We start from the raw sequence: 24,469 nt of genomic DNA, 5'->3' as shown, positions 1-24,469 counted from the left end.
TTTTCGCCTATAGCCTCTGGCGCTTCACAGTTGAAAGCTGTCGAAAGCGCTGCTGCGTGTCAGGAATTTCCTCAAGTTGACTCGACTGTATGAGTGTCTTATGAGTAAAGAATAAGCTTGTTAAAACTTCATGTATGATGCGGCAGTTTTTCATGTATCTCAGTGTTTACGACATCATATCACTAGACCTATGTGGCTTGCAATGATATATTTCTGTATGTACATTCAGCAGCATATGTGGATACTGTCTGAGAAATATGTTGTGAAAAGAGTTAGTAGCAAAGCAGTAATAAATCTAAAAGTCATGCATGATACGAGAATTTTCCACGTACCTCAGTGTATATGGCATTACTTTTCCTGATATAATGTGCCACGCAATGATATAATTTTGTAGGAAAGTTCAGCGGCGTGTTGGTGGATACTGCCTTCAAAATGTGTTGCGAATAGAGTTTGTGGCAAAGAAATACTAAATTTAAAATTCATGCGCGATATGGCAATTTTTCACGCATCTTATTATTTATGACATAGTATCTCTTGAACTATGATAGGTAGGTGGTTCTTTCCCCCGCAGCGATCGCCTGACAGTAAGGAATATGTGTACCAAGTTTGGTTGGAATCGAACCATTGTTTTAAGTGGACATGTAGAACACACACACACACACACACACACACACACACACACACACGTCCATTTTTATAACATGTATGTATTCAGTTAAACAGACCCCAAAAGATAACGCAGTCGGCCTCTGTAGTTGAATGGTCAGCAAACTGACTGCCATGCGGGGAATCCAGGTATTTCCCGGTATACACACACACACACACACACACACACACACACACACACACACACACACACACACTCACCCACGTCCATTTTTATACCATGTATGGATTCAGTTAAACAGACCCCAAAAGATAACGCAGTCGGCCTCTGTAGTTGAATGGTCAGCAAACTGACTGCCATGCGGGGAATCCAGGTATTTCCCGGTACTGTCAGAGATTTTTCCACGGTAGGACGACTGAAACGGTGCCCGCTCAACATCGTGATGCCAGTATTATTGAGGAGCTTCTTGAATGATAAGGAGAAGCAGCAGGTCTGCCAACCCGACATTGGCCGGGAGAACGACGTGCTGAACCTACGCTTGTCCATTCCGCATCTCGATGACCGCTTTCCGGAGTGGGAAGGAGCGCCTGGTCTCCGGCATGAATCCGCCCAGCGGACTTGTGTCGAGGTCCGGTGAGCCGGCTAGTCTGTGGATGGTTTTTAGGCGGTTTTCCATCTGCCTCGGCGAATGCGGGCTGGTTCCCCTTATTCCGCCTCAGCTACACTACGTCGGCGATTGCTGCGCAAACAAGTTCTCCACGTACGCGTACACCACCTTTACTCTAGCAAGCAAACATAGGGTTTACACTCGTCTGGTGTGAGACATTCCATGGGGGGGGGGGGGGGGGGTCCACCGAGGGCCGAACCGCACAATAACCCTGAAAGAGTGGTTCGGTGTGGGGCGGTGGAGGGGTGAAGTGGACTGCGGTAGTCGTCGTGGGGTTGTGAACCACTGCGGCTGCAGCGGGGACAGAGCCTCTCCTTCGTTTCTAGGCTCCCAGTTAAAATACAATACAATGGCCAAATAATGTCACAATGTTTACTTTAATCTGATTCTTATCTTACCGCTTTACTCTGTATTTGACTCCATCTAATCTACAAAATAAAAAAAAAATTGCCGAACGATAGCACTCTTACGATGAGAAGATACTCGGTACAACCTCGATACAGAATGTAGACTGTGTTACGATGTTTTATTCAACACGGAAAGGATGCAGGAAGGATAAAGTGTGTTAAGTTAGGTCGACATAGAGCCATTAGGCTGCGGTCACGGTGGCTCCGAGATCGGTGGAATCCGCCGACGAGCGACATCGGCCAGTGACGGGCAATCTTTTCAAATCAGTTTGCCACTATGTGCGCGGTTACACTATGGCCGACCTTAAAGGCCGAACATACAGACTTCGGACGAAAATCGGTGAAATTCAAATCAGTTTTTTTTTCTTTTCAGTAAAATCGACTGACTTTCTCGCACACGAAATACAGTGCATGAGAAACTGATAAGTTTAGTGCAAGAAAGAGTGAGTTTTTCGCATCCTGAGGATGAAAATATCATAATTTGGATATAATTCGGAATCCATTTTCAAAATTCAAATGGCTCTGAGCACTATGGGACTTAACTTCTGAGGTCATCAGTCCCCTAGAACTTAGAACTACTTAAACCTAACTAACCTAAGGACATCACACACATCCATGTCCGTGGCAGGATTCGAACCTGCGACCGCAGCGGTCGCGCGGTTCCAAACTGTAGCGCCTAGAACCGCTCGGCCACTCCGGCCGGCTCGGAATCCATTGATTGAAATTGCTGGTTCATTCGAAACATCAAGTAGGCAAAATCTTTATTGGAAATTTTAGCCATAGATTATAATCTTAAAAAATAATTTGTTCAAGTGAAAAGGCTGGCGTATCTTATATCCTTATAGCTACTGTACTAGATGTTTTTTGTGGAAGGCTGTCATTAGTTGTCTACAAATTGTTATTACTGCTTATTGGCGTTTTAAGCCAGTAGGATAATGATTCTGAAGTGGTGTACGGTATGTATTTCCACTTTTAAGTGCTTTATGTTTTCAGAGCATCTTATGCTAACTTCGTGCTTGTCTTTCATTGGTGCACCAAATGTCAGTCATTGAAGATTAATTGACGTTTGTTTGCGCAACTTTAAATAGATACAGCAAAGCAGAGTGTTTATAACTTGCCTTTCAAGGTCAACACAAATTATCTCGAGTATGTAACGGAACGTTTCTCCCGTCATCTCATATATTCGTAAAACTTCTCTGGTTATTCCAGTGACTGAGGACAGTGTGTATAGCACTCACCACGTTCTTTAAGAGACAGGAAAACTCATTCACGTGCATTCGGCGTCTCTTTAATAGCAGAAGCTGCTATGCAACTATCGCATCCAAGCACAGAGGCGTCATGATATCCACCCCACCTCAAGAGGTTAAAATCTAGCCTACCTCATACATAGAATAGATTCTAACCTAATCTAGCCTAACCTTTTTGATCCTGTCAAAAACTGAGGAAGGAAATCGGACGCACTATGAGCACCATGTCGGCCGATGTTATCGGGCGACATCTGGCGACAGTGGCTAACGACCGTTGTCGGTGGCCCAGCGGTTGCCCGCTGGTATCGGCCGATAGCTTGGTCACGGTACGTGCGATCTCCTTCGCCAGTTTTTTGAGTGTTCAAGAAGGTTAGGTTAGGTTAGTATCTGTTGTACATATGAAGTAAGTTAGATTTTAATGGATACAGCGACGCCTCTTGGAGACTTGCTGACGAGTGCTAAAACAGGGCTTTTTTTATTAAAAAGATGCCGAATGCATGCAAGTGAGCTGTATCTGTCTCGAAAAGAATATAGTGTGTACTGTACACTCTGCCCTCAGTTACTGGTATTACCAGACAAATTTTACGATTGTATGGGATGAAGGAGAAAAACGCCATGCCACAAAAATCAAAAACTGTTTAGCTTTTTGACGCCACTTTCCTTCTCCTACCACCCACTGGCGTCAGAAGCGGCCGCACGTATGAAGCTAACATGCTGTAATTAACGATTTTCACATATTTTATACGTGTGCATTAAGAAAATATGTAGTTCAATGATACATCATATTAAGGATCTCTCCGAAATACGTTCTTACGAGTACAGTTTTTTATGCTACAGTGTAGGATGTGTATAATGGTGTTGCCAATGAGGTTATGAGCACAAAATGCTTAAGTAAGTGATATTTCTATTAAATGATGTATGGATAAAATTTGTATGTGAGTAAGGAAGTATTATTTAATCAATGAAAGGTAGATTTGCTGTTTCACAGCAACTCACTTTATTCTATAAACAGTAAAAAGTAATGCAATACTAGCAATATATTCAGAAAATCAAATTCTAGGAGTGGAAACTTCTGTGCTCTTTAAACACTTGCCCAGTGAATTTGAGAAAGGACGTAACATGGTTTCATATTTCGTAGTATTTGGGATGCAAAGATGAAAAAAATATCAGCTTTTAAATAAATTCGTTAGGGCATCGTAAATAGCATCCAACATATATATAAAAACTTTGAAATTGTACTTTTCAGAATGTAAATAGGCCTAAATATTGAAAAGATGTAATCGCCACTTGTCAAATATCGAGGAATGTCTTCCAGTTTTATTTGAGCCAGAACTGCATCTTTAATGTGAGTATTGGAGTTTTGAATAGACTTCAAATCGCACCTCTACCATACTCGAAAAAAATTGGTTCAAATGGCTCTGAGCACTATGGGACTCAACTGCTGTGGTTATCAGTCCCCTAGAACTTAGAACTACTTAAACCTAACTAACCTAAGGACATCACACACATCCATGCCCGAGGCAGGATTCGAACCTGCGACCGTAGCAGTCCCACGGTTCCGGACTGCGCGCCTAGAACCGCGAGACCACCGCAGCCGGCCTACCATACTCGAACTTAGCTTTCGTTATCCGAAAATGTTTCACTTATACGTCTTTGTCTTTACACATTCGAGATGATTCGTGGTGAGCTTGAAAAGCAAGATTACAAACATTCTGCTTTACTGAATTTATTTGAAGTTGTGCAGACGTATGTCAATTAACCTTCAATGACTGTCACTCAGTGTAAATGAGAAAGGCGAAGATGTAGTTTAGAGTAAGGTACTCTGAACACGAGAAGCACTGATAAGTGGAAACAAATACACCACGTTTGCAAAACACTTCACGCAACAGAAACAGAATAACACCCTACTGGCTTCAAAACGCGAGTAAGCAGTAATAATAATTCGTAGACCGCTATTGTTCAACTACCACAACCCAAAGATGATCCATTACAGTAACTCTAAATATAAGATACACTATCCTTGCACAAGTTATTTTTTTGAGGTTATAATTTACACTTATATTTTCCGATGAAGATTTGGCTACTTGTGGTTTCCAATAAACCTGCAATTTCAATCCATAGATTCGGAACTATATCCCGATTATGATATTTTTGTCTTCAGGATGCCAGAAAGTTCAAATGGCTCTGAGCACTATGGGGCTTAACATCTGAGGTCATCAGTCCCCTAGAACTTAGAACTACTTAAACCTAACTAACCTAAGGACATCACCCACATCCATGCCCGAGGCAGGATTCGAACCTGCGACTCTAGCGGTCGCGCGGTTCCAGACAGATGCGCCTAGAACCGCTCGGCCACTCTGGCCGGCGGATGCCACAAAGACCTCCTTCGAATAAACTGACAAGTTTCGCACAGTCCATGTTTCGCGTAGTGTCGGTCGATATGGCCGAAGAAAACTAACTGATTTGAATTTTACCGACTATCGTCAGAAATCTGTACGTTTGGGCGATGAGATAGGCTACCGCACAGGTAGCGGCGTAATGATTTGAAAATATCGGCCGTCTTCGGTCGCTGTCGGTCGTCGGCGGAATCCACCAATATTAGTGCTACTGTGAACGAAGCCTTAGAGGTAGAGCCAGATGTAGAAAGAAGTCATGGGCTAAGGAAGTCCACTTCACACGTAATAATTTCGTCAAAATCACACGGGATTGAAGTGTTTTCTCCTCGAATATACATTCCTCAGCCACAGCGATAGATACACAACCACAAATGTCACCCACAGAATTAAAATCGAAAATCAATTTTTTCAGTTCTTAGTTCTTTTTTGTCAGGAAACCCTTGAACTCGTTAAAGACAGCGCAAAAGTATTCGTTGAGTACTGGAAAGGATGATGCAAGCTATTGGATGTAATATTGTCAGAGGAACCACCATGGAATTCACCTGGAGTAATTTAGATGAATTAGAAGTGCCGGGTGGGGCGAGTCATGATTTGCTTTGTGTTGCTAGGGGTTACGAGCCGAGCGCGTTACACCATTGCGACGACGTTCGGTTACACACTTCACGTTTGCAAAGGAACGAACACATGGCGTAGTGACGCAAGAACGGAGCAACATACGGCAGACGAGCGGACTTTTGCTCTCGTCGCACACGGAGAACTTAGTGAAAGCTACGGAGATTCTTCTTGGGTCTGCGAGAGGCTGTGAGTCTCATGACGAAGCAGATTTCACTAGCAAACAGGCGCACTCCGCATACATAGCTTTTGGACAGTCAACTTCGAGTTTAGCTAATAAGCAAATATATGGGTGACTCACCCGTCCCTACCGATGACATTTTAATATAACACACAATTCCGAATCTGGTCTTCAAAAACCACGCAGCATATTTTCATTTTCTCTTACTCACTACATCGAACTATTAGTCCTACAGGAAATATGAATAGGATATTTTTGTACGAATTTTAAGGTAATTAAATTTTGTATTGTGATAAGTTTTCTCTAGAAGGCGTAGTTTTCGAGTTATTCAAGAAAAAGCACACAAGTGACCAAACGCACGCTCACTCCGCCACTCAGTCCCCATCGATCAGGATGTCTTGAATGTTGTTATGGCGGTCCCGCCTACCACTGTACAAAAATTTGTGTCTGCACGAATTATTTCCCACACTGGATCTTGGAGTATTTTCATTGACTAGTCTCATTACGTCACAGGCTTAGTCAACCACTTAGAAATTGTAAAATTGATGTTTGTGTAAATTTTACCTAATAATTTTGTGAATTTTTACAGAATATCTAAAACGGGCTCTTAACGCGAAATCCATTCAAAAATTGAGGCTTCCCAGTCGAGCAGTGGAGAGACGTGTTGGGAGCTACCGCGAGACAGGAAAACGAATAAATGGATCTGCGTTCAGCAGAGTGGGAGACGCAATCCCCACTGTAGTGAAAATGAAATGGAGGTGAATAAGCCATGCAGTCAGGCGACTGAGGTTGCTGCCTTAACCCTATTTTATTCAACTTATATGTAAATGACGAGATTAAAAAGTGGAATGAGGAAACAGAGCACAGCAAAGGAATAAAACTAGATAGGGTCCATTATATAAAAATATTAATGTATGCTGGTGACCAGAATATATTAGCCAATTCAGAAGAATAATTACGAAATATATTTTTAAACTAAACGAAATTGGTCAAAATTATAATTAGGAAATATCAATAAAAAGACAAAAGAAACGTCTTCCGAGAAAAAAGCAGGTGTGACCAAAAGTACGAGTAGTGATAGAAAAAAATAATTGAGCAAATGGGTCATTTTAACTACCTGAGCTGTGATATTTCTTTCGATTATGATAAAGACATACAAAAAAAAAATAACTCAGCATAATTTCAAGATGTCTCCAGACCAATAAAAAGAACGTTAAATAAAAAGACAACTAGCGAAATTCAACTGCAATTCTATAAAACACTAGCTGTTCCAGTGCCACTTTATGGATCCTTGGCCTGGGCAGCGAACAAGGAAGACATAAATAGAATATGTAAGTCTGCAGGCTTTCGTGGCCGTTGTTACTGAAGTTAAAATCTACTGGATTATTAGGCCGCGTCATATTTCTTCTAAAATGGTCGACGTTTCGACCCCTCTGCTGGGATCTTCCTCAGGATCTTCTGGTGCCCACTACAGCTAGAACACTATCAGAGACGAGTGTCGCGTCCTCTTATAAAGGGGAGTTTTCTCGCGTTCGTGCTGGAGAAGTGACAGTATTGGTAAAAATTCATATGGCTACCATTGGTAGCCACAGGAGATTAGCCAACAATGTCCCTTCTTCTGCATCAGAGCGGGAATATTAGCCTATGATTATGGCCTACCAATGGTAGCCATATGAATTTTAACCAATACTATCACTTCTCCAGCACGAACGCGAGAAAACTCCCCTTTATAAGAGGACGCGACACTCGTCTCTGACAGTGTTCTAGCAGTATTGGACATCAGAAGATCCTGAGGAAGATCCCAGCAGAGGGGTCGGAACATCGATCATTTTAGAAGAAATATGACGCGTCCTAGTAACCCAGAAGATTTTAACTGCATAAATAGAATAGTGAAGTCAAAAATGAAATTCCCGAGATCAGTTTGAAGGACGTCAACTACGAGATAGATTACGGAATGAGGGTATTAGGAATTAGCATAAAACATTTTCAGCAGCAGAGAAAGTCGACACATGCAAACAGAAAAGGAAAGAACATTTAAACCGAATGCAACAGGGCAGATATACTAAAAACGATTTGCAATATATTAGGTTGGTGCATAAATTCGTAGGGTTTTTATTTCCCATGTTGGTATTCCGGTTGCTATGGGTTTATTTATGGATTGTCATTTTTTATCTGCAGTTCACTGTTGCTATTTGAGTTTACTTTTGTCATTTGGAGTCGAGCTGTGGACTCTAGAAAATGAGTGTCAAATAGAGAAATTGGAACTCTTCCGACATATTCTTCTGTTTGAGTTCAATAGAGAGTTGACAGCAGCGGAGGCAACCAGAAATATTTGTGCCGTGTGTGGGGATAATGCCGTTGAACATAGTACTGAAAGAACTGGGTTTTTCGTTTCAAGCAGGATTGTTTTGACTAGTTCAGGGAGACCTTCGGGGTTTGATGAAGATCGTTTCAACGCATTAATCGACAATGATCCACGTCGGTGTACCCGAGATGGCAAATGTGATGAACTGTGACCATTCCACCATCGTACGACATTTGCATGCGATGGGGAAGGTACATAAATGGGGGGGGGGTACTGCCTGTTGTAAAGCAAAACCCCAGAAATCAGCGGATGGCCATATGGTGACGAGAAATAGTCTCTTTGTGCTACCGTAAGGAAAAGAAAGGAATGACTAACAAGGGGAGGCCGCCAATTTTGAAAATCAGATTCGATTCATACTGCGCATAATAAAAGCTCATGGCCAGAGGTGTAATGTGGCAAAGCACCAAGATGCACTTCTCAGCCCTTGTCGAGAAAATCGACAGTTAAAGAAACCGTTGCCGTGAAATACTCTCTACGATCAATAATTTTTTACAGCGTCGTGGCGCAGCGGTACGCTCTCGGGTTCGTAATCCGAAGGTCGTCGGATCGAATCTCGCGCCATGCAACATTTTTTTATTATTAGTTTATAGTAATATAAACATAAACTATTAATGAATTGCTTATGCATGTTGGTGAAGGCGGATCGCTCTCCAATTGTACCGCCCCCATTTTTCCGTTTGTTTAACAAGGTGTACTAAAGCTCTCACGTCCGCACTGATTTTCGACGATGTTATAAGTTGTGCTAGGGACCGCATCTACCTTCTTTCGAAGTTAGCAGGCAACTACGCTGTTATGCGGCAGCTCGTTTCGGACCATTCAACGTCTGTCCTTCAAGCGTAACGGGCGAGTAACGGAGTTTATATTTCATACCTGCCACAGCAAATTTGTGTTCGTGGGGTTTCTATTCTAATTCGAACGTTTGACTTACGCTATACGTATTCGTTTCGGAATATCATTTCTACGTCTTCCGTTAACTATACGTGGTTAACATTATGAAGACAATTAACAACATTTGTGAAATACAACTTTGTTTGCGGAAAACATAATGATGTTCGAAGTCGCCAGTTTTTCCACGACAAACGACTTTCAACAACTTATTATATGCATAATTATTGCAACTCATTGCCGGGAATTATATATATATATATATATATATATATATATATATATATATATATATATATATATATATATGTGTGTGTGTGTGTGTGTGTGTGTGTGTGTGTCTGTGTGTATATACATACATTTGAATTACAAAAATAATACTAAAAAAAAAAGGTTGCATGGCGCGAGATTCGATCCGGCGACCTTCGGATTACGAACCCGAGCGCTTACCTCTGCGCCACGACGCTGTAGGAAACTATTAATCGTAGAGAGTATTTCACAGCAACGGTTTATTTTAACTGTCGATTTTCTCGACAACGGCTAAGAAGTGCATCTTGGTGCTTTGCCACATTACACCTCTGGCCATGAGCTTTTATTATGCGCAGTATGAATTGAATCTGAATTTCATAATTGGCGGCCTCCCCTTGTAAGCCCAAACAAAGCAGCAACTCCCCGTACAAAGATCTGAGAGCATCCACAGAAGATAATGTTACGCATCTGATGGATTAGCGACTGTGTGGTGTACTATGAATTGCTCACCTGAGGCGTAACCACCACTGCTGACATTTACCGTCAACAACGTTTTGCAGGCGCAGTCAAAGAACAAAGACCAGGAAGACTACGTGAAGTGATACTAATCCACGACGACGCCCGCCCGTATTCTGCTAGACTGACAAAAACACTATACATGAGTTCGTTTGAGAAGTCATTCCGTACTCACCTTATTCACTTGATCTTGTGCCGTCAGATTTTCATCTTTTCGCCTCTCTACCGAACAACCTTCAAGAAACTTCCTTTGCAGATGCAAATACGCACCGAACATGGTTCGACGAGTTCTTCGCCTCAAAAACACGCGATTTCTACAGTCGCGGAATCGAAAAGCTACCCCAGCGTTATCAGACTGTTGTAAATGGTGAAGGAGAACGTATTACTATAACGAAACTGTCTTTTCTGTTGAGCTATTGTGTTTATTAATATTATGGAAAAACGCAACGAACTTATGCAGCAACGTAATATATAGCCAAAAGGATAAGAGATGTAGGTCGGCCGAAGAAATCATGGAACTAAGAAGCTAAAGCCGGAACAGCTATGTCGTCGAACCTAATCCATGAATGTAGATGATGCTGATGTTGATGATGATGATAATATGATGGTGGTGCTAGCTGTGAAGGACACCCCCATAGCGAGGGAGCGCTTCCGTCATACGGTTCGCCAATGCTACCGGAGGTTCATGGCGTGAGTCAAGCAGCCCACAGCGCCATCTGTGCACTGGAAATGAAATGAAATGTCGTGTGGCTAGGGCCTCCCGGCGGGTAGACCGTTCGCCTGGTGCAAGTCCTTCGAGTTGTCGCCACTTCGGCGACTTGCGTGTCGATGGGGATGAAATGATGATGATTAGGACAACACAACACCCAGTCCCTGAGCGGAGAAAATCTCCGACCCAGCCGGGAATCGAACCGGGGCCCTTAGGATTGACAGTCTGTCGCGCTAACCAGTCAGCTAGCGGGGGGCGGACTGTGCACCGGAATGGACCTCTGTCTCTTCTCGCTCAGGCAGGCGGACACGCGAGTGGCCGCCGTTTTGAACCGTGCGTTTACGACCGCACTCGCCTTCCCGCCTGTTAACGAATGACACGGCCTCCTGTTGAGTGAGTGCAAGCCACGTTGGCCTTGCCAACCCTCCTTACGCGGACGTCAAGCGCGGAAGCGTCCCGGCGACCGTCAAGAATGGCAGGCTTACTGCTAGCAACTCATTACGACCTTCCCCATTCCTTTCAATCTCGTGTTCGTGGATAAAAACAAAACAATGTAAACCACTTGAAGGCAAGCTGCTACATACTTAACTGCAGTATTGAGCCTGAAGGCAGTTTTACACCACCCGCCAAAAAAATCAGACACTGATTTTATTCTTGGCGAACAAACGACGTCAACGCAGTAATTACGGTGGCAGCGTGGACTAACAACTGTGAACAACAGATCTACATTCGACTGTTCAGTTGCGAGGAGGCAGTGTTAAGTAGTGGACAAGCAGCCGTAATGTGTCACCAAGCGGAGCAACATCTCTGGACCAAGAATTCATGACATTCTCTGGAATGTTTTGAAGGAGGGAAAAGTGTGTGCAGTGTTTGTTCCGTACTCCTTAACTTTTGAACAAAATCAAGGGCGCGTGGATGCCTGCCGCGACTTGAGTGAAATGCAGAAGTCGGACAACTCTTTTCCGGAAAAAATCATTATGATAGACGAGATTTTGTGTTATGAATATGAACCTATCACAAAACGATAAAGCACACATATTCACGTGGACGTTCGACGGTTTGACCACTTAGATATTCAAGCCAATATGACACGGAAGTTGAACAACAACCTAAAGAATGGTTCTTCTGACAGTTTCTCATGCTTGTATGAACGTTCTTTCCGTTATACTTGCGTGGCGGCAGACTATGTAGAACACCTGTTATTAAAACTACCATCTTAATTTTTCCCTATTTTTATTAATTCTGTCTTGTAACATTTTTCGACTGACTGGCGGTATACCGCTTGTGAAAAGATCGGCCGCTGGGAATGTTCTGCTGTAGTTAAATAAGCACAGATTGCACTGAAATTGGAGGACAATAAGAGGGATGTGAAACAAGCAATTTTGACTTGATTTAACGGGATTGTCAAAGACTGTTCTCTCATCTAACTATCCGCTGCATAAACTACAGTTAAAGGCGATATGTTAAGTACTCTGTCACCAAAGCATAAAGCTGAAATTCCTGAGGCAGCTTCCGAGGTCTAGAGTTCTATTAAGGGACTCACATAAAATGCTCATCTTACCCGAAACTACACTGGGTTAAATGACTTCAGAAATCAGCGAATATATTACTCCAACAGATACAATATCATACTACACTGGGTAAAATGACTTCAGAAATCAGCGAATATATTACTCCAACAGATTCAATCTTTTTTTATAATTATGTAGCAATATAGGTTGCAATGTATTTCAAACACATTTTAGCAAAAGAATAAGAGTGGCAAATACATCACTATCTAAACCAATAAATATCATTTAACTTAATATGGGCGTCTTATTATTTATTAATATACGTTATTTACCCTGAACTCCAAAACAGTTATAAAAAACTACTTTCAACAACAACAAAAAATGTTCAAATGTGTGGTAAATCTTATGGGACTTAACTGCTAAGGTCATCAGTTTGCCGGCCGAAGTGGCCGTGCGGTTAAAGGCGCTGCAGTCTGGAACCGCAAGACCGCTACGGTCGCAGGTTCGAATCCTGCCTCGGGCATGGATGTTTGTGATGTTCTTAGGTTAGTTAGGTTTAACTAGTTCTAAGTTCTAGGGGACTAATGACCTCAGCAGTTGAGTCCCATAGTGCTCAGAGCCATTTTTGGTCATCAGTCCCTAAGCTTACACACTACTTAACCTAAATTATCCTAAGGATAGACACACACACCCATGCCCGAGGGAGGACTCGAGCCTCCGCCGGGACCAGCCGCACAGGCCATGACTGCAGCGCCATAGACCGCTCGGCTAATCCCGCGCGGCCAACAACAACAAATTTTACCAGTTTGTAGGCGGAGGACCCCAATTGTCCCTTTGTTAAGCGATATTCCATTTTCGCCGTTTCGTAATTATAGGAGACAGTCAAATAAAAACGAGACAGATGGTTCAAAAATGGTTCAAATGGCTCGGAGCACTATGGGACTTAACTTCTGAGGCCATCAGTCCCCTAGAACTTAGAACTACTTAAACCTAACTAACCTAAGGACATCACACACATCCATGCCCGAGGCAGGATTCGAACCTGCGACCGTAGCGGTCGCGCGGTTCCAGACTGTAGCGCCTAGAACCGCTCGTCCACTCCGGCCGGCCGAGACAGATGGAATAAGGTAAATGATACATTTCAAAAGTGATCTTAATTGTTAATACATTATTCTACTCTGACACAAGATAGTCAGTGCCTTCAGAGAAAAATGTTTGCGGTTGTCTGCAGAGCCACGATTGTACCGAGGCGTGCATTTCTTCGTCTGAAGCAAATCGACGGCCTCGAAAGTCTTTTCGAAGCTCCAAAAATGTGGAAATCGCGTGTGGAAAGATCGAGATTATATAGAGGATGTGTAATGGCTTCCCCGCGAAATTTCTGCAGCGTACTCGAAAAAACCTCGGCAGCATGTGGGCCCGCCTGGGTACAATCACGGTTCCGTAGGCAACCGCAAACATTTCTGCATAAGGCAACGACCGTTTTGTCTCACCGTGGGATAAATATATTGACATCTACGGCGATTTCCTTTTGAAACAATTAACAGTTCATTTACTTTTCTCCCATGTGTCCGTTTTCATTTGAGTGCCTCTCATTTCATTTGACTGTGTAGGAAATTCAGTGCATCTCTGAAGGTTGCTTGACACGCACTAGTATAAAGTAGCTTGCCACTCGACGACCGGAGTAGAAAGCACCGCTGGACCGCCGTTTTCTGTAAGGAGACGCGCTACCGTTAAACACACGCGCAGGCATGTCCAGTAGTGCCAGACAGCGGTAGAGCATGCCGCCGTGACCGGCAGTCCTGCGACAGGCGAACATTTCCTGTGACACGCCAGAGGTCTCTGCCAGCGCTCGCCTGTCACGTGGGCCGACGTGAAGTGCTTACCTCTACCTCGCCGCACACCGTTATGACACTGCATGCGCCATGTGAGCCTTTGGGCATTGTCCGAAATCCATGCCGAGGAGACATTGACACTGCCGAGCAGACAATAAGTCCGCCTCCACAACTGAGTGCTCAGCGCGACTGACAGTCATGTGGAGGTACACTATTCGACTCCGGGCCAGATCGGAGATTTCATCCGCTCGAGGAGTGGGTGTTGTGTTGTCCTCATCATCATTTCAGGATGAACAACGAGCATGTCACCGAAGTTGTGACAAATGAAAAGACTGTCGAACAACCCCAGATGGGGTCTCCCGACGAATAACTCCATATTATCATTTCATTTCATTGCTAGTGGCAAGAGCGAGGAATGACAAAAATACCTTCACGGCAGTTAAGCACACAGTGGAAAACTTGAAAATCTTAGGTTATTAGCATAAGAAAGAACCAAATGTACGAAGTAATATTTTCAGAGCGTTTCGACTCGTAATATGCCGTCATCGTGAACATATTTTCTACATCTAGTTTAAACTCTGTAGCAGTTGTTTCATTCCTGTTGTTTAGTTTCTATATTTTACATCTAAGAGCAGTTCACGTAAAATTTAAAATAATGTAAAAAAATATATATGTTTCTGCGGACACAAAATGTTTAGGCCGGTTCTGTGACCGAGCGGTTCTAGGCTCTTCATTCCGGAACCACGCGGCTGCTACGGTCGCAGGTTCGAATCCTGCCTCGGGCATGGATGTGGGTGACGTCCTTAGGTTAGTTAGGTTTACGTAGTTCTAAGTCTAGGGGACTGATGACAGATGTTAAGTCCCATAGTGCTTAGAGCCATTTGAACCATTTTTGACACAAAATGTTTACTCCTTTAATCAGTCTTTTTATCATAATACTGCATTATTATTAATTCCTTGTTCAGTGCTAATCATTTGAACAGTATACTGATAATAGTTAAGTTATGGATCCACATTTGTAAAACATTGTTGTTGAATTTCAGTTGAATAAAAGATTTCCTAGGTCGGTAGTTGCCCTCTCGAACCCGGTTTTAGTCTTGTTTCACAGGTGTGTCATTGACATTTTCGTCAGAAAAGCACAAAAATTACGAAACGTATGTAAGTGAAACTATTACACTCGCCACTTCATTTATAAAATTAGGAAGTAGCTTCCCCAGTACCGGTGGACTTCGCAGTATCGACGTAAAGTGCTGCATCCAGTGCTTCAGGCGTCAGTTAATAGCTGTAATGGGGGAAAGGAAAGGGGAGTCGGACTTAACTTGCAGTCGAAAGTGTGATCATCAGAGAGGAACCGGAAAATGGTGGTGGAGGATATAGTCCGCAATCTTTTCGAAAGAAACATCCCTGAATCCGCTTTAATTGGCCACTTTTCCCGGAAATCGAACCCTCTTTCGTCCTGGTTATATTGGAGTGTTACATGATTTATCACTCAGCTCTTTCGCACATTTTCGAATTTGAAGCCACTACTTTACGAAGTTCGACAGTGGACAATATTATCTGCGCGTGACTCTCAAGAAAATGTACGAAAGGAAAACCAAGATGAGGAGTACGCATTAGTCAGCAACATAATCAACTGATGGAATAAGACTGTTGCAAAAAAAAAAAAAAAGAAAAAAAAAGAAAAAATAAAAAAAAATTAAGTTACAAAGAAAATAAACCTAAAATACGACACCTTGGAGACTACACACGAGAATGCACCAGAAAGAAATCGTTGTTTGATGAAACTCTTTCTCTGTCTCTCTCTCTCTCTCTCTCTCTTTGTGTGTGTGTGTGTGTATGTGTGTGTGTGCGCGCGCGCGCTTTTAATTCTAATTTATTCTAAGACAAGGAAATGATATGTTTTCGACCCCCTCTACTGTATTACTGTAAACATTTTAATTTACAAAATAGGACAAATAATGTCACCTAGTAAAGTTGAACAAATCGTTCTTATCATTAACGTAAATATCGCTGTTCATTTTCTTGTAATACATACTTTTTGTTCACGATAAGTTGGCTCGGAAATAACTGAACACCTTTCAACTAGTGCCGATTTTCTCCACTTCTGGCATCACCACTAACACCGTCAAGTTACTGTGAAAAAGCAGCATGAAATCGTTCTATTCAAGGAAAAAACTTAAATCCTGTAGCAAATGTGTATAATGCAGGCATGATATCAAAAATCAGAGGTGGGCCGCTTTGATCGAACTAGTCGGTAACACATATATGTTGGTGTAACACAAATTTCCTGGATTTTAAACGGTGCTCTTTGTAACAGAGACTTTTCCATCGATTACAAGGAGAACACACGGTAATCGGATTTTTGTAATTTTTGGTATTTATGCTAAGTCACAACTCAGATATCAGTCACCAATGGCAGTTCCATGCAACTCTCAAAAATTCTCGAGAAAATATACTTTGAAGTTCTCCGAGGAACTAATTCACAGACATGAATACGTGGTTTCAGACGAGGAACGTGGCTCCCTCGGTAGCGTCGGGGGACGCTCATGGACTAATCAGCAGAGCACTGGTTCCAATCTCGCTAAGGTCCTTATTTTTTCGTTTATTGTTTTTGGTCCAGTTCGAATACATTCATAACTGAAATATAAAATTCATCAATCACATGTTAATTAACACATGTCTCATCATAATTTTTTTATCTAATGTACCTACGTGTTCTTATTTCTAATTACACACTGCATATAAAATTCCAATTGTCACTGCAAATATAAATTCTTAATTATTGATATGTTATAAAAGATCTTTAATTACGGTTGCTTAAATCTAAAGCATGATAAATTCATTAACAGCCTTTTATAAAATGTCGATAATTAAGAATTGATGTTGGTAACGAAAACTGGAACTGTGCTTGTAATATCTCCTTACAGATAAGAAGACATCAATTTTTCGTAAAAATGATTGGACTTACGTTACGCAATATATATCTGATGTAGATAATAGAACTCAACGGAAAAAAGCAAGATTCGAACCATCGAGCCATTGATCACGCGGCTGACACTCTCCGATGCCACCGAGTGAACCACGTGTCCTGTGTTTGAAAATCGCCTTCATTTTAATTAATTAATGTTACTTGGAAAACTTCTATTTCTATTTTCTCGAGAATTTTCAGAACTGCACCAAACTGCTTTCGTTAACTGATATTTGAGTTCTGAACATGTATCATCAATATATAAGATTACCAACATTCAATTGCCGGGTGGTCTCCTCGTTAGTAAGCGACTGGAATTAGCCAAGATTGACACGAATCACTATACAGAGACTAGCCGAGAATATTTGTACAGGGTAAGCCAGACAAGGACACGGCAGCCGGTGCATATCACTTGGGCATTCAAGACCTGGCGAAGAGCTAAAATAAAAAAATAAACAATAAAAACAAATCTCCACCGATTAATTACCACACGTTAGATAGTATGGGCCAAAACTAGAAAAAAATCCTAGCAAACATAGTTTCTAAAATATATATTCGCGAACTATGAAACTTCTTCGTCTTCGATACTGCGAAGCACATGTCTTCTACTGAAGCTCTTTGCTTATCGTTTTTTGGGAGGAGGTGGTATGGACCAAAATACGAAAAACATGTCCACTAAACATGGGCTCTAAAATAGCTAAAGAGCTATGAGAACTCGTTCAGTAGCAAATATATCTGTCACAGTTGTGAAGACGAACAAGTGTTCATCTTAATGTATGCACTTTAGATCGAATTTTTACTACATATTTCTTTATTTATTTGCACCATACTACAACCTCTCAAAATATGGAAAGCAAAGCGCTTCAGTAGAAGAGACGTGTCTCACAGTAGTAAATACGAAACATGTCTTGAGCTATGCATTTTAGACCCCAAGTTTACTAAATCTGTTTTTTCTTGTTTTAGTCCATACTTCCACCTCTGAATATTTGCTGGTGGAGTTCTAGCTATTAGTAAAGGTGCGGCATCACCGTTAGACCTACTTACATGATAAATTACAGGTTTCCATTTAACCTACGAAAGAATGCTACACAAAATGGGAAAATGAAGGAAGATATGAAAACCAGGCGACGGAAGTTTCATTCAATAAAAAGAATTTATTTGTGTTAAACATTTATGCTCATCTGAGGCAGCTGAAGAAGTTTCTAAAACAGCGCATTAGAGTATGGAAGCTAAATACGGACCATGTGAAAACTGGAAAATAAGAAACAGTAGGCCTTAAAACTATGTTTCAAGATGGTGGTGCTCCGCAGATTATAAATATTTGAGAAACATCATGATTGACCGCCAAGAGCTGCTTACAAAAATTTTTTTACCGAACAATCATTTACAGTCCACGGGCCATCATCAGGTTCTTAAAATACTGCATCACACTAGGCGATATAAAACCCATGGTGTCAAATAATATAAAATCCATGAATTCGTCACTACTGTCAAATAGTAATATATATTGTACATCGTCGATCACAAAAATGTATCAGACTGCATATTAATGTTACAACCGAAGGTTTTCCACATACCAGTTATTACATAATCATATTATTTGACGCCACTAATTTTGTGTTGTCTAGTGTGATGATGGCCCGTGAGTCGAAACTGTTGTTCAGTAAAGAAATTTGTATCAGCAGGTCTTGGCGGAAAATCATTACATCTTCAGTTAAAATTATAGTGTTGCAGATAAAAGCAAACAAATATATTGTTGATAAGATGAAAGCTTAAGTAGTGAAGTATAAAACAAACGGGCTTCTATAGAAGTCTGTAGTAACTATTACGTGATTAAAAGGAAGTCATAAGGTTTTAGAAAATAAGCAACAACTTGTGAATGAAAGAGATTTTAATAAGAGCAACTCAATCATCACCGACATCGTTTTCGTGGATGTGTCACTTTTCCAATCAAGGAAGTTCCAACGCCTGTAAAATGAAACTTCATATCTCAGAATATTTCTGAGTTTTTTGACTTCGGAGACGATACAGCCGATCAAATTCCGGAAATTAGTACAGAATAGAGTCATTTGTGAATAAGGTTTCCTAGAAGCTGCGTTGCAGAATGTCTGATACACTGGTAATACATCCTCCAATGAAATACCGCGACATGCTTCGCTTCAACAATGAGTACGTAGAAGAAACTTTCAGATCTGCTGATCTTTCTTTAAGTGAAATCAAGGCAAAGCATTCTTACTAACCTATTTTTCTTTCGCTGACATTCAAGAAGTACAACAGCGAAATTCACCGAGACGATGGCGCGATCATCTGGTGTCGAAATTCGGCCTCACCCAACGTTGTCACGTTCCGCCTTGTTGGAATTTCTGTCGTGTTCCCACAGCGACGTAACGGTTGCTTCGGTGCCGAGGGAACGCCCAATCTTGTTTATCATGGACACAGACTTTCACGGAGCGAGTCGATGCCAATGGGAAGTTTCGCTCGTTGGAAGCTCAGCGGTCAATTGTAACAGGAAGTGGACTGTATTCGAAAATGAATGCGCGAATTTATTTTCTATTTCGAGATTAAAACTGCAATATTTCTAGAACGACTACAAATTTTACAGTCTGCTACTATTTTTAACACAAATGCTTCGACCTCTTTTCTCATTGTGATTTCAAAGAAAGTAATGCTTTTTTGAAACACCCCACACCCCACCGATCTTACAATCATTACATGAATGGTCCTTCTCGATATTGGGACGGCGGTCGACAGATGTTAGGACGCTGACTTGGTTGTCTTACTGGCGCAGTTAGATTATCCTTCAGGTACTCTTCAGTTCGGTAACTACCCACCATATTATACACATTTCTCATAAGTTTACTAAATGCCGCTAACCACGAGAGGCACGTTGTCTTGTAAATCTAAGACGATAATTTTGTTAAGAAAGCCCGATGAGGCGGACGCTCTTTACCTTAAACATATACCCTTCCTGCGAGCACGTGTTCTGTTAGCAGTGCCTCTCTCTGACCTATCGGGACGACACGAAAAAAACCTCTTTGGTAGCTGTACTGCCTGCAGCTAATAAGAGGTTTAATCTTACTCGAAACGATCATTCAAATAAATTGCTGAGCCTCCTGTAGAAAGTCGTGTAACATCTTAGCCCTTATTCATGCTGTCGAAAAGTATCGTTCTATCTATAGGATGGGGTCTTTGTAATTGTATTTTTGCCTGTTTTGGGGAATAAGTTCAACATCTTCTCCTGTCCGGATTTTACGTCTATACATATTATAAATTCAAGTTCCACGCTGTTATTCTAGTCTCTCCACACATTCCTTGTAACCAGACGAAACTACAATCGTCCAGAACTGTGGGTTCTTTGATTGCTTTGGGAGATGGAACGTATGAACTCCAATATATGAAATATTAGTTCACTTTATCAAATAAGTGACAAAAAGATTTACTTGATACAATCCTTTGCCGCAGGATGCATGAGAAATTACAGCTGTTTTTGACAGTTATAGTATCCAAAAGATTTGATTAAGTGAACATCTGCAACTGAGGAACATATTTATAGAATAAAAATCCGCTTCAGTTGCCAATAATTTTCTTAATTAATTCCACGACCAGTTGCGAAACTTAAAACTTCATCTTCAGGTGGCAACAAATAATTGTGGGAACATGAATGTGTAGCGGTTGGGCTAGTCACTCATGGGGGAACACAACCACGTCAAATAAACGCATTGGTGCGTAGGACCAGTAACCACAGTGCCTGCCTAGGCTCCCATCCCTTTCTTTGACGTGGGTGTGATCGCTCATGACTGGCTGGCCTGGGCGCCAAACATTTATTTTCCCCTAATTATTTGGTGGTATCTGAAGATGTAGCTTTCGGCGGTCGGGTATAAATTGAGAAAATTACTAGAAACTCAACTGGATTTTTGTGACATAAGTATTGAAGCATCACCTGGTGCAATAATGAACAAAGTGTTCTCCTGAAGTATAATGTACAGCATTTAGAAAGGTACATTTCCATCTGAGACTTGAATAACTCTTTAGTCCTACTCAGTGATATTGCCTGCTTCAGCTGAAGTTACAAACTGGGTCAGAGCACTTCCATGCTTGGCTCTATATTGACCTCTGCGTGAGGGCGCTGCTGTACTGAGAGAGAGGGCGTGTCTTCTTCAGCTCCTCCCATTCGTGTTTGTGGTTTGCAGCGAGATCTCGCTAACGTCTGTGGTATCGATAAGTTCTTGCACTTTGACTGTCAGTATAGGCACAGGAGCCACCCCATTACCCCATCATAACAAAAACCCCATGTATCTTGGGAGGTGGGCGTGAGGCGACTAGGTTGGGGGGGGGGGGGGGGGGAGGGCTGTGGGGTGAGGTGGAGAGGTCTAGGGAGACTTTCATCTGATCCCCACTCGTCTTCCAGATACAGATGTAACAAGCCCTGCAAGCACTACCTATTCACTTGACAAAGCCAATTCGCTGAATACTATAGTAAGGCAGAGCTTGCAGAGTGTACACAAGCTCGTACAGTTCCGAAACACACGACATAAATGATAACACAGTGCCCAAAATATTTTTATCTGGTTATGCCCTAAAACGTGGCAGTGGTTGTCTAGCGGGCACAGCACAGACCCAGGTTGTGCCCCAGGTTCGAGCCCAGATGGGGATGGGAAATGTTCTTCACTCTGGATAGCCCCAGATCCCCTCAACTGGCTGCCGGAATGAGTACCATGGATCTTTTCTGGGATCAAAAGTTGTCCAGGGTGAAGGGCCGTCCACCTTTTCTCCTGCTACTACCACGGAAAGGAGAAGTGTTGCAGACTAGCTGCATCTGATCTAATGCCACAGACTGTACCTTTAGCTACGCTGTACAGCATTGATAAACTTCAGAAAAGGCAACATGTAACACCGTAAACTGCTGTTAAAAGTATCTTTTAATATGCGACTGTTTTCGGTCAAAGAGCATTTTACAAAAAATATAGTTCCAATGTCGTCAAAAGTAAGGGTCAAAATGTAGCAAATATTAAAGCAATGCTTACAATTGCGTTTACAGCAAAAATAAAAAGCACATTGTCAAATGCCAACTGGAAACCAAGAGGGCGTGCCTCCGAATTTCTTGTGTGAAAACTCTAGAAGCTTCTTAAATAAAACAAACTTTATTAACATTCTACATCTTTATTCTTCATGTCTGCATTTTTGCAGCCCTCTGCCGCTGGAGGGCTCCGAATTCTAGCGTGTAACATGGCGGAGTGTAACGTAACTATATCGGTGCCTGAGAAACAGTGTGCTGTAATCAAGTTTCAAAATCGAAGAGTTCGTCCAAGAATGGAGTAACCTCTCCTTCAGCATGACAAAGCCCGACACGAGAGCTGCGACAACAGCAACAATCTGTCGCCTTCGATTCACTCCATACAGTCCTGATGTCGCCCAGTCCGATTTTCATCTGTTTTCAAAATTTGAAGAACACCTTCGAGGACTTCACTTTGACAGTGATGAAGCGGTGCAAGTAGAGCTGATGTGGTTCCGTCGTCAAAGTCAAACATTCCATAATGACGGTATGAACAAATTCTTTTTGGGAGAATGTTAATAACGTTTGTTTTATTTAAAATCTTTAAGAGTTTTCACGTAGAAAATCCGGAGGCGTTACTTTCAGCACGTCCTCGTAGACCAGAAAATAAGAATTAGCAGCCATAAGATCCTTATTAACATTCCGTACCTCAATCGAACCGTTGCAGCGTTGCAGTATTACTTTAATGTCCGTCTGTGTGTCTGCCCGTTTGTTAAGACCTCTTTTTCTGAGGACTGGGTCGAGACATAAGACTGAAATTTATATCAAATAACTAACGTCTGCGGACTCTTGGCAATGTAAAAAATATTTAAGTTTCTCAGTCAATGGAGTCAAAAGATATTCGTAACTCGCCCTGTAGATGAACTGTCCACTTACGTAATTAAGTTTGTACGGAACCCTCGGAGTGCGAATACTCCTAGTTTCTGTCTATTTTTTTTTAAATACATTGTATTCCAATGTAGCCCTGTTGTTAACCCAAGCTGTAAACATTACTCATACTTCTGTTACAATTCTGAAGCATATTTTGCCTCCTGCATTCTCTGTAATCATGATTATGGATGTTGGAAAATGGTCACTGACCGGAACCCGACTGCTTATAAAGAATGCTTTCAACAGCAGATTACGGTGCCACGTGATGTTATTTCTACAGCTGTAAAGTGTATTTAGGACATGTAAACATAGCACACTGAACTCGTGGTCTAAGGCGCTGCAGTCCTGGACTGAGCGGCTGGTCCCGGCGGAGGTTCGAGTTCTCCCTCGGGGATGGGTGTGGATGTTTGTCCTTAGGATAACTTTGGTAAGGTAATGTGTAAGCTTAGGGACTGATGACATTAGCAGTTAGTCCCATAAGATTTCACACACATTTGAACATTTCTGAACTGAATTCGTATTCCGGAGGGCGGCCATCTGTATTTGATTTTCCCTGTTTTCCGTAAACTGCATATGGCATATGCCGGGATGATTCCATTGAAAAGGTACGCCCAATTTCCTTCCCCACCTATCCCCGCTCCCCGCCTGTACTTCGTCCGTAACATCCGTTCATCGACGGGCTTTACACCATAACCGTCCTTCCTGGAAACGTTAGCACACGCCTTTCTCGGCCTGGCTCGCCGTGACATTCAGCGGATCGAGATTTGCCACCTGGGCAAGCTTTATCAACGCCTGGCCAACAGACGGCTACGGACTGAACGGCCAGAGTTTGCTTCCGCTCTGGTCTCTGCTGAGTAACAGTGGGCTGGCGCCGTATCGGCCGGTCCTGTGGCACGGCGACACTTTCCCTGGCCCTCCGATCTGATCGCTATCTGCGAGACGAGTGGTGTCCGGTGACACCGGGGCCATTAGCAAGCCGCTCTGTTTGGAAGAAAGGGAAAGCGCCGCTTTCGTCGGTTCACCGGCTCGAAAGCGAGAAAGAAGCGGGTGCAACATTCGCCGCGGTCACTGGGGTGAGATAACACCTCTTCCTTGGATTGTATTCGTCTTCTTCCGCAAACTGTGGCGGTATCCCGTCAGCCGATTGTCAGGAACAATGGCATTAAGGAACGCTTACTGAGTACGCAGATGCCAGCTAAACCTAGTTTCGATTTTTATCCTCTTTTCTTCTTTTATGTTCCTTTCTTTAAGGCGAACGATATTACGAAATGCTTAAAGAGGAGGACAACAAGATCGTTTTTAAACGCCGACTATAATCTTTAAACAGTACCGATCACATGACCTGTCTTGGGAAGATCGACTGAAGAAAATGTAAATCTTCGTTTGGATCATTT

The 24,469-nt window shown here is 42.2% G+C and overlaps 1 protein-coding gene across 1 annotated transcript in view; it reads right to left on the bottom strand.

Annotated features, from left to right (window-relative positions):
• LOC126198352 (atrial natriuretic peptide-converting enzyme-like) overlaps positions 1-24,469 on the bottom strand; it is a 280,495-nt gene that overhangs the window by 98,580 nt on the left and 157,446 nt on the right. The gene's annotated exons all lie outside the window — the stretch shown is intronic.

Source organism: Schistocerca nitens, chromosome 1 (assembly GCF_023898315.1).
Source record: "Schistocerca nitens isolate TAMUIC-IGC-003100 chromosome 1, iqSchNite1.1, whole genome shotgun sequence".
NCBI classification, from domain to species: Eukaryota; Metazoa; Arthropoda; class Insecta; order Orthoptera; family Acrididae; genus Schistocerca; species Schistocerca nitens.
This window is presented reverse-complemented; position numbering and strand designations above follow the sequence as displayed.